Source organism: Rhinatrema bivittatum, chromosome 3 (genome assembly GCF_901001135.1).
Source record: "Rhinatrema bivittatum chromosome 3, aRhiBiv1.1, whole genome shotgun sequence".
NCBI lineage: Eukaryota > Metazoa > Chordata > Amphibia > Gymnophiona > Rhinatrematidae > Rhinatrema > Rhinatrema bivittatum.
In genome coordinates, this window is record NC_042617.1 from 445,017,030 (window position 1) to 445,029,298 (window position 12,269).

Genomic DNA, 12,269 nt, shown 5'->3' on the forward strand with positions numbered 1-12,269 from the left:
TCCCTCTATCTGACAGGTTGACGTCTTTGTGAGTGTCTCTCTGAGTTTGCTCCCTCATATGTCTCTTGGGGCAGATCATTTTTTAGATATTCTCTTTCACTTATGTTTCTATACTTTGTCTCGTTTATGAAGGGGAGGATTGGGTTGGGGGAGAGGGAGGGAGAGATGCCAAATTTTTGCTTTGATAAGAGTGTCTTTGCTACCATTTTACAATATTCTTTCTCATGTAATATTTTCTTAGACCCTTGAGGGAGGGAGGAGGTTACTTGCTCTGCTTCTACATTGTATTGTTATGAGTTGAATTTACCTTGTATGTGTGTACTGTTATTCTTGTTTATGCGCAATAATGAATAAAAACAAAAACAAAAAAAAATCAAACAAACCCAGAAGTGTAAGAATAATATCAATATCCACAATAAAGATCTCACTTCATGGCACCCAGCATTTTATTGTGGAAGTCAATTGAATTTAAAACGGCACTGCGGCAGGGGAACAAACACTGATAAACAACCTAAAGAAAAAAAGTATTATGGTATGCTATTAAAGTATGAGAAATGAAAACAGCGTTACTGCTGGCGACACTGTTTTCATTTCTCATACTTTAATAGCATACCATAATACTTCTTTTTTCTTGAGGTTGTTTATCAGCGTTTTTTTTACAAATCTTTAAATTCAATTGACTTTCAAAAATGAATAAAGACATCATTCAAAATAAAAAACCAAAAAAAACCCAAAACCAAACAATAAAAGTCTTGCACAATAACCTGGGCAACTGAATTTCCTACCATTTCAACTGGGGAATTTAAGAGAGGGTCTCTTGTTCAAGCTTCCTCCTTGATTCTACATGTATTCATCACGTGAGAAAGTGGAGAGTGAGTAGGAAGAAGTGGATGAGGAAGAAGAGTAGACCAAGGGCTCTGATCAACAGAAGGGGGAAGAGATTATGGCTTCAGGTGGCCGGGGAACATGCAATTCTTCTACTCCTGTAGTACCTACTGGCAGGAAGACTATACTCTCTTCCTGTCAGCAGATGAATGCAAGACAGGATAAATGTGCAACGTACCTGCTGCTCTGGATATTTGATACTATGCTGCAATAAATGAAGGTGGTCTAGTTTTCTGCAGTGCAATACCAAAAGATCTGCATAAAGCGCCACACCGCCTCGCGGGTGCTCCTCTCTGTCATTGCGATATAATTTGTACCCCGGTATAGCACTGTCCCTTTGGTTATCTTCCTTCCACCATGTCTCTGAGAGGCCAATTAAGTCTATGTCATCAGTCACTGCTACACATTCTAATTCTCCCATCTTACTTCTTAGACTACTGGCATTAGCATACAAACATTTCAAAGTGTGCTTTTTGTTTGTATTTTCATTTTGCTTTTTAATTGATAGGGATAAATTGGAATTTTTTAGCTCAGGTGAGTTTTTACCCTGTTTGTGGTAAGTGCTATGGCACTTAAATGAACCCTTATCGACAATGTGCCAGACCCGATTCCAAAAGATGCAGTAGGTAATTGAGAAGCTCCTTTGCTGATGAAGAAAAAGGGCTAACCTGATGCTCTTGACACCACCAGGCATACCTTTTCCATTTGAAGAAATAACTCCATCTGGTTGAGGGTTTCCTTGCTGCTATAATAATGCATTGAATGTTTGGCGAGAGAGTTAACTCTTGCAAGATCTCACATTCAACATCCAAGCTGTTAGGTGGAGAAAAGCATGGAGAGGGTGAAGAAGAGAGCCCACTTCTTGAGTTAAGAGATCTGGGTCACGACCAAAAAAGATTGGGTGGTCTTCTGAATACTGCACCAGATATGCAAACCAAGGCTGTTTTGGCCACATTGGAGTTATGAGCATCATTCGAGCCTTCTCCTGGAGTAACTTTTGAATTGTTCTGGAGATCAAAGGTATCGGAGGAAAAGCATATAGTAGGCCGGTTGACCAAGAGAGGAGAAAGGCATCTTGTGTTTTCCTGAGTTGGCTGGGATGGATTGAACAGAACCATACTACCTTCTGATTTTGCTCGATGGCGAAGAGATCTAAGCACTGAGCTCCCCAACCCTAAGAGGACGCATCTGTGGCGAGGACGAGAGTGTGGATCGATTCTCGGAGGGGGGACCCCAATGTCAGTACTCCTGGCTCCAACCACCAATGAATGTCTCTGCGTGTGGAGTCTGACAAGGCTATCTTCTTTGTCATGGGTTGGCAGTATTGGGTCCATTGAGACTTTAGACCCCATTGGAGGCATCTGATGTGTAGGTGGGTGTGGGAGACTACATGAATGGCCGATGCCAAGTGTCCCAGGAGTACAAGCAACTGGCTCACCTTGATCACCGATCTGCGAAGTAATTCTGTACAGAGCTGATGAATCCTTTCGATTCTTCCTTGTGGAAGGAAGGCACATGAATGGAGAGTCTATCCTCGCCCCTGTGAATTGTACTACTTGGGTCAGTTTGAGTACAGACTTTTCGTAATTGATAAGGAACCCTAGAAACTCCAGGCTTGTGATGGTGGTCTCCAGATGTGCTTGTAGTGAAGACTGGTTGGGGGAGACTATCAGCCAGTCATCTAGATAGGGAAAAATGTGGATTCACTTGCATCTTAAATGAGCCTCTGCCACAGTCAAACATTTGGTGAAAACTCTTGGAGCTGAGGAAAGGTCAAAGGGTAGGACCTTGTACTGATAGTAAGTCGAGGCCTCCTGGAAGCATAGGAATTGTCAACAGGAAGGGTGTATCGGAATGTGTGTGCAAGCATCCTTGAGATCCAGAGAACACATCCAATCATTCCTCTGAATGAACGGAAGGACCAACTTGAAGGAAGTCACTTGAACTTCTTCTGAATGTGCTTACTGAGGGAACATAGGTCCAGAATAGGTCCAAGTCCCACCAACCGTTACAGAATAAGGAAATATTGAGAGTAATAGCTGGTATTGATTTGGTGTTTTTGTACAGGTCAGATGGCCTGCTGATGGAGTAACGTTTGGATCTCCTGCTCCAGTAGAGGCAGTTGAGAAATCCTTCAAGTCAGTCACTGACAATCATAACTACTGTTATCTACTGTGGTTAGCATGAAAGGGAAGGGAGGGCAGGATGGTAAATCCAGACGATACCCCTTGCGCACAATATTTAGGACCCACTGATCTGAGGCAATTCGACCCCAGTCTAAGGAAAAATGACATATTCTGCCTCCCACTGGCAAGTGAGGCTGTGGCTAGGATATCCTCAAAAAGACTGAAGGGGCTTTTGGACTGCTGGCTGTGAGGGCTTCTGCTGTTTATGGTCCCTCTGGTGTCTGTCGGTTGAGATGACTGAGACTACGTATAAGGCTGTTGGAACTGTTAGTATGTCTGAGGTCTGAAGGGTTGAAAATGTTTAAATGGTTTCCTTTGATAATAATAAGACATGATATGGATGGTAAAATCTTCTTGATGCAGACTGAGAGTCCAACATTGATGACAAAGACTGTGCCTCCATGTTTTGTTCCTTAATCTAGGACGCTGTGTCCTTCAGTCAGTCACCAAACAGGTTATCGCCCAAGCACGGCAGATTTGCTAGCTTGTCATGGACGTCTTCCCTAATAAAGCTTGAACAGAGCCAAGCAATCAGACGAGCAGCAATGGCAGTGGCGGAGGTCCAGGAGGAGGTCTCAAAGGACTCTTAGACCTCCCTTAGCAAATGTCACAAACCCTCTTCCATATCATAAAAAGGTTGAGGTGTGACTGGCTGACCTGTTTCTGAGCACAGGAACGGCTTTAACGACTGCAGGCATTCATAGGGATACTAGACTGTATAAAACTGTTGTTGTTGGATCCTGGATGTTAACATTGCACTTTGAAATGTTTTCTTGACAAAATCATCATGAAGTTTATGTTCCCTCATTGGAGGGGCAGATGCATGCAGTCTAGATTTCTCAGCTCGTTTCATTGCCGATTCCACAACTACTGATGCATGTGGGAGCTGGACAACTCTGTAGGTCACGGATTTTTGCAATCTAAACTTCAAGTCCAACTTTCTGGAAACCAGGAGATTGGAGTGAGGGATTCCCATATTTTCAACAGCACTGCATCGAGAACTTTATGAGAAGGCAGGGAAGATGGCTCAGCTGGAACTTCTAAGATTTTTAGGATCCTGAAGACTTCTTCCCAAGGGACAGGGAGTTTCCGGACCACTACCCTCAGAATGGTACCCAACATTTCCATGAACCACGACTAGGTTAAGTCTTCTGGGGGAGAAGAGTGATCTGACTGTTCCTCTGGTGGATCAGAAGGAATATCCGTCAAGCTGGTAGGCAAAATAGCTGGTGGAGAATCCAGATGAACCAACTCAGTTGACGGCTGAGAGTCATCATGCCTATCTGGAGTACGGGATACTGGTGCTTCCGGAGACACAGTCAGGAAGCCCTTCACCACTTGGACCTGGAATATGCAGCAACAGCAGCCCAGGGTACTAAGAGGAGAACATATTCCATATGATCATAGAAATCCATGACCTGTTGGAAATAGCTCAGAGGCAGGTTTGGAAGAGGCCGCTGATTTTCTTCCACTATGACAACTGGAGAATGTTTCCCGCCAGGGCATACAGCTGCAAACAAAATGTCTGAGAAAGGTTGAGTTTGGGCTCAGGAACCTTTGTCCGGAGGAGCAATCTTATCCCCTGGAAACAGTTCTTGAAGAATGAAGCGCTGTAGATGAGTACGAGTAGATAAACCTGAATAGACTGTACAGTCTCCCTGGGAAGATGATGACCTGGAACTAAGTGACATAAGCTTGGGAGGAGAAACCCAAGGGGGCTGTGACAAGATGTCCAAGATCGGGTCCATATGATGTCTAGCATGAGATGAGAATGTAAGCACCAGTCTCTTTTTCATGGTACGTGGGCTTTGAGTGCCCCAGGGTTCATTCCCGTTATGAGAAAAAGTAGACTTCCTCTTGCTGGCACTCTTGGACGCATGCGCCGAGGGAACTGGGCTGTGCATCATGAGGGCATCATGCATGGTAGGATGCCTCATCTGAGTCAATGCGCCACGTGTCTTGGAATGTGCAGTGACTTGTGTCGAAACTACTGATGTTGGTGCCAGCTTCAATGTCTGCTCCAATGCGTAGTGGGTGGTAGCCGAAGAGGTGTGGAGGCAACTGGAGCCCGATGCAGATGCTTTGTCGATGTGATGCTGTAAGACTTTCGCCTGCGCCAACGACGCACTGGTGCCTGCATCAGATCAGGGCTGACCTGCAGGTCCTAACATGGGTTTCGTTGGTGCAGAAGTGACCTTTTTACCCAATGGCTTCTTGTGCTTGGACTTTGATCTCACCTGCTGTTCCATGGAGGAAGCTCTCCTGTGGACCCCATGAGATGAAGCTTTAGGCCCTGGAGAAGAGTAAGTTGAGCGCCGCAGAGAGGGCACGTAAGTCCTGTATGGGGATTCTTCTCTGTCTCAAAGACAAGCTATCTTTTCAGCCCTCTGCCTCTGCACACCTGAAGACATGCGGCTGCAGTCCTTACACGACGCCTGGTCATGGTCCAGGCCAAGGCAGAGATAACAGTAGTTGTGATTGTCAGTGACAGACATTATGTGTCCGCAATGACAATACTTTGACCACGATTTCTTGGACATATTGTCATAAGAACATACGAAACTGCCATACTGCGTCAGGCCAAGGGTCCATCAAGCCCAGCATCTTGTTTCCAACAGTGGCCAATCCAGGCTACAAGTAACTGGCAAGTACCCAAAAATGAAGTATATCCCACGCTACTGATGTGTTAGGGTTGTGAACCCTTGGGCCGGCTAAGACAGTGGATGGAATACTGTGGGAACCCACAGGGAGCGTCACAGCCGGGAGGCAGCGCTGAAGAGGCTCTGGAAGACTTCACCACTGAAAGCCCGAGGTTCCCCCAAGAGGAGCCTGTAGGAACCCGAACCTCTTGGACTTAGGCAGGACCCTATGTGACCAAGGACCCAGACAGGCATCCGGAGAGGTGGAAGCTGAGGACAGCTGGGCCCAGGAGGAGTCTTCACCCTCGGAAGCCCACGGCTCCCTCGGGAGGAGCCCGTGAGAGACCGAGCCGCTGGGACTTAGGAGAATCCTCTGCGCCAACGAGTACTGGATGCCTGAGGTGGTGGAAGAAGCCGAAGTCAGAATCCAGGAGCGGAGCCGGGTCAGAAGCCAGAGATCCAAACCAATGCCAGGGACGAAAGCTGAAGACAGAGTCATGGGACGGAGCCGGGTCGGAAGCCAGGAGTCAGAAGTCAATGCCAAAACCAGGAGCGGAAGCTGAGGACGTAATCAGAAGATGGAGCCGAGTCAGATGCCAGAAGTCAATACCAAAGCCAGGTGTGGAAGCGGAGGATGTAGTCAAAAACAAAGCCAGGTCAGGAGCTGGAAGACAGAAGGACAATCAGGATACCGCAGCAACTAACCACTCAGGGGAACTGAGGAACCTCGTTGCAAGGCAAAGGCTTGACCAAGCTGCAGGGTTTAAATACCCTGCAGCGCGTGACGTCATCTGGAGGCCGTCCCTTTGAATTCCCAAGCTGGCCACTTTAAGAGCCAAGCCCCCATCTAGGGGGCAGGGCCCAGCGCATCAGGTCGGCAGCATCTCCCTCGCGAAGGGAGAGCCATGGTGGCAGCCATGTCGGGCCTGGATGGCCGAAGATGAGTCCGCGTGAGCCGGGCTGGCCCTGAGGTAGGAGGAGGGACCGGGGCATGGCCCGGTCTCATAACATGATGCTAGTAATAGCAGTGGTTATTTTCTAAGTCAACTTAATTTATAGCAGGTAATGGACTTCTCCTCCAAGAACTTATCCAATCCTTTTATAAACCCAGCTACACTAACTGCACTAACCACATCCCCTGGCAACAAATTCCAGAGTTTAATTGTGCATTGAGTGATTACCACCCTTAACCAATTAGCTTATGATATTTTGATATCACTGCAGCATTGCTCTCTGCTTTGATTGGGAGGGGGGGGGGGGGGACGGGTCACACAGAGGAACTGGATTCAGATGACAGCCAACAGTGGGCCTTGACATTTACGTTCCACGGTATTGATATGCAGACATTAGGGAAAACACAGAGGACTGTTTCTACAGCCAAGTCCAAAAGCAAAGCACATTCAAGCAGCAGTATTGTCTGAATTATCAGGAAGGCTGCTCACCCTGTAAAAATGCTGCTAGCAGTAATTTTGTTATGGGTTTGACAATTACTTGGCTTTGATTCTTAATATTACGACCTTTAACATAAGGCTTGGGAGTAACCTGCACAAAGCGGCAGTTACTAACCTTATCAGAAAATGGAGGTATTGTGTATGGAGCGGCAGTTTCTAACAGAAGAGGCTTGCTGGACAGACTGAATGGACCATATGGTCTTTTTCTTCCATCACTACTATGATACTACATTATAGGGTAGATTTTAAGAGGCCCACACGCATAAATCCCAGCGTGTGCGCGCTGGGCAAATTTTCAAAGGGGCCCGGCCCCATGCATAGGAGCCGGGCCTCTTCAAAGGGGCAGGGCCAGGGGGTGAGCTGGGACAGTGCCACTGATAGCTGTCCCGAAGACTCTGGAGCTGAAGTAAGTTATTGAACAAAAAAAGGAGAGATAAGGTATGGTTTAGGGCAGTGGTTCTCAGCCGGTGTGTCGCCACACTTCCCGGTCCCCCGCTGACCCAGCTGCTCCCCGGTCCTCCTCCGCCCGGGCGGAACACAGCAGAACAGCTGGAGTCAGCGGCATCAGCATGGTCTCTTCTTCCTGCCGCCCCCCCCCCCCCCCCCCCCCCCGCGCGGCCCGGAAGAGGAAGTGGTGAGCAGCGGGTGCGTGCGCGGGTAGAAGAGACCATGCTAGTGCGGGCAGCATCGGCCCGAAGAACAGACGAGAGACACGGCTGGAGGAATGAGCAGCGCGGCTCAGAAAAAAATGAGGAACAACATCAACTCCCCCGTGGCCGATGGGACTCATTTCTCCGCGAGGGCTGAAAATGAAGGAGGATAGGGTTGGGAGGAGGCTGCTGCTGCCGCTAGTTCCGGGGAGGGAGAGAGAGTGAATGAGCAAGCAAGCATGTGTTTGAGATCCTGTGTGTGAGTGAGATAGCATGTATGTGTGTAATTGAGAGCCTGTATATGTGAAAGAGAGTATGTCTGTGATTGAGAGCCTGCCTGTGAGAGAGAGAGCATGAATGTAAGTTTACGATTGGGAACCTGTATGTGTAAATTTGTGATTGAAAACCTGTTTGTGTGAAAGAGTATGTGTGTATGATTGAGATCCTTTGTGTGTGACAGAGATCATGTGTATGTATGATTAAGAGCCTGGGTGTATAAGTAAGAGAGAGAACATGTGTCTGTGTGTGATTGAGAGCTGGTTTAGGTGAGGGAGCATGTGAGTATGTGATTGAGAGCCTGTGTGTAAATGAGAGAAAGAGAGAGAGCAAGTTTGTAAGCATGTGAATGAGAGTCTGTGAATGAGAGAAAAAGACAGCATGTATTTATGTGATTGAAAGCCTGTGTGTGTAAGCGTGAAAAGATAGACAGCATGTGTGTAAATGTGTAATTAAGAGCCTATATAAGTGAGAGAAAAAGCATGTGTATATGTGAGTGACTGAGAGCATGTGTGTAATTGAGAGCCAGTGTGAGAGAGTGTGCTGGTATGTGACTGAGAGAGAGGAGAAAGTTCCAAGCAAACCCCCCCCCTCCTCCTGCTAATTCAAAACAATCTCAGGACACCTGGATATCAAACATTTCCAGGTATGCAGAGCAAAAAAATGTTCTATCCTTATTTTCCATTACTGGGTCTATGTGTCTGCTATTTTGAAATATTTTATTGGTATCTAGAAATTTTTTATATGAGTTTTTAATTATTGGATATTCCACTCATCAGTGTTTCGAAACAATCTATTCTTTTTGTTAGTATGATTTTACTGCTACTGATTTTATATTTCTTGATTTGTTTTATAAGGATGGGTGATGTTTCTTTTTTCCTTTATTACACTGCATATAGAGACTCTGGCTTGTTGCAGTTTCCAATTCAGTTTTTCTGCATGCTTCTAGTTATGCGTTTTGGTCTCTTTATTCTATGTTAGGTGAGGGTCAGCACGTGATTCAGGTGAGGTTTTCTGCTGGCGTGTAGTTTCTGTGTAGGGCTCTATAGCAGCCTGTCTTGGTCAGTTTTCCTAATAGGAGATGTATTGGTGTCTTAAGGCCTGGTGTAATATTTTCAGTGTTGCCTTTTCTTAGGTAAGGTGGGTACTGTTTAAGTGCTAGAAATTGGTGCTGTTTTGGTGTGGGATGTTTACTATTTATGCAATTTCTGTTCAAACAGAATACGTATCTTTTCCTTGTGTCATTTTAAACCATAAAAATAATTACCGGACCTTTACTTTTTATTTCCGCCGTGAATTGTAATGAACAGTGTGTCACACGTGTGCATGGCCTGTCAGGTGTGTCACGATGGGAAAAAGGTTGAGAACCACTGGTTTAGAGGGTGGGGAGGGAGAGGAGAAGAGGGAGAGAATATAGGTAGGGGGGTAGAGAAGTTCCATCCAGTCCACTCCTTAATTGGAGCAGACTGGGAGGGAACTGGGGAAATCCGGAATGCGTGCCGCGCAAAAATTGCAAAACTCCCCCCCTTGCACGCATGGCCCGCACATACACACGCAGCTTATAAAGAAGTGCTGCTCTGGGATCACGTGTGCAAAAAAAGAGAAAAAACCCAACATGAGGAGACACGATGTAGAGAGGAAAAACACACGTCCGTGCGTGAGCGCAGAAAAATAAACACCGAGACCGATGATGTGCTGCGCGTGGGAAGAGCCAAGCAGGCACAGCAAATCAAAGCTTTGCCTTAGAGAGAGAAAGGTCCGTGAGAGCACCGTCGGATGACGTCACCCAAACAGCATGGCTAATTCAACCGGCTTATCGACGGAAAATGGTGTATACACTTATGTGGGCTAGATATGTGTAGGCGTCTATTGGATGGTGACGGTACAAGGTGGAAGATTTTGTGTCAATTAATGTACCTATTAGGTATTTGTTGTATTAATTATATATGCTTTTTTTCTGTTGTTTTATGTCCTTGATGTTGCCTGGTTGATGTGTTTCTGGTGTCTTAAAACAAAAAGTTTACAAAAAAAAAATAAAAGTAGCCTTCATGACTGATAAGCAGATGAGTGAATATTTTTAAGCCCTGAACATTAATTCAGGTTTTTCTCCCTTTTTGTCCATTGTAAACTCCCTTGCCAAACAGCATGCCTGGATGGCTTATATCTTTGCTGGCCAAGGGCTAGAGGGGAAGTTTCCTTCAAGATTGAACCCCCCTCAGAGCTACTCTAAAATTTCTGCCAGCAGGGACTGGTGCAGTTGCAGCAGCCATCTGCCCTATGTCCCCAAAGCACAGACACCACCCTGCTTAGCTCATTAGACAGAAATCTTGAATCAAAGTCCCCTGCATCATATAGCTATGACCAAAAACACAAGGCTTGGCCCTATATGGAATACAATTAAACACATTTAAGGTACCTAAAGGTTTCTCATATACATGGACAAGCTGAATTACCTTCTTCTCTTCAGCGGTTTTTAGTTTATTTAATATACTGCCTTTCCATGTGAAGTCAAGGCGGTGTATAGTAAAAATACATAAGCATACCGCAATATATAAAACAAAACATCATAAATATGTATAACATCATAAAACAATGAAATGAAATTCTTAAAATAACAAATCAACATAATAACTTCAAAATAAATATAAATTCTCTGAATAATACAAATTTCTTAATTTAAAAGTAAGAAGCACTCGTACAACAGGCCAATGGACCCATAAAGCAGCAAATATTGCCTCAGTTTAGCTAAATTCTAACAAGCATTTACTGGTTGAAACAACCAAGTTTTCATTCTCTTTCCCTGGCTACCCTTTTCCTTGATGTGTTAAGTGTATTAACCCATCAAATATTTTACCCAATTTATTTATATATTACTGATGCCGAAAAAAAACTTTTTGTTTTGTAGTTATCACACAAAAAGTGTGCACCAAAGGCATGCTTTTACCGATAAGGGTGTCAGGGAGCTTTAACAATACCTTTTAACATCACCTTCTGGTGCACTTTGAACAAGTGGACATTCTGTGCTTTAAGTTGTTTGTTAATATATATTACAGTATTTGATTTTTCATTGGCCAGTGATGAAGTACAAAAGCGCCAACCTAAACTTTACACAGTGCAACAAAGGAATCATTGTGGGTCAGTCCCATGATTGGCAGTGGTACATTACTATAGTACGCCTTGAGCCTTATTTGAAAGCAGACTAACAATAAAAAAAAGTTTTGTTTTGTTTTAATTAATATTGATAAGAACACATGGTGAGGAACAGTGAAGGGCCATAGTCAATTTTGGTAAAGTTGACACAAAGAATAGAGTGAGAGCAATCCTTCTAACCCACAGCTCAGATGAGGACTTTACATGCTCAAATAATTGTTCTGTGAAATTAAAAGGTGGGGAAAAATTAGGTAAATAGATTTATAGATAAGACACAGACACATATAAATATTTAGCTATATACATACAAACATACAAAAATATTAACACATTTTCACGCATGTACACAATTTTTTAAATAAAATTCAAATGGTTTTCTCAGTTTTTCATTAAATCTTATAATCACTGGGAAAAGGAAATGAAAAGGTGCATCAGGTTTCCATTAATTATTTTAATGCTGAGTATCTTTTGCAGTTGCCAGATGTCACCATTCAGATTAGGAAAACAAGAGCATTTTTCACACTGCTCCTTTGAAAAATCATTATAGCAAGATACCCCTCCTTTCCCACATTTTGTCTGAAAAACAAAGAGCCAAGCTGGTGTGTCTGTTTGTTTTTCAGACTGGACTTTGGCTAAATGGTGAACCTTTCACTCTTAAGCACTTGATAGGTCTCGCATTGTGGTTCTCTAACAACTTGTAATGCTACTATGTGATGAAGTCCTTTCTCTGTTTCCAATATCTTACCAAGCCTAGCTTTTATTCTGTACAAATCTAAACTATCTATACATCTATACTGTACTAAACTAAACTAAGAGTAGTAGACAGTTACAAAACCAAAATGCCACCTTAAAACACCATCATTTGCGAAAAAAAAATTAAGAAGCAACCCAGCCCTAGATACACAGCTAGACACAGAAACAGATGTTCACTCAAATGCAAAGCTTCTTTACTTCAACCAGAATTAAATACAAACGTTTACAGCAAATTTCAACCTCGTTCAATAAGCAAGATGAAGACAAAAACATGGCTGA

General features: G+C 44.3%; 1 protein-coding gene across 7 annotated transcripts in view; it reads right to left on the reverse strand.

Moving 5' to 3' along the window:
- The window catches only part of KIDINS220 (kinase D interacting substrate 220), a 376,999-nt gene that overhangs the window by 363,791 nt on the left and 939 nt on the right, over positions 1-12,269 (reverse strand). The gene's annotated exons all lie outside the window — the stretch shown is intronic.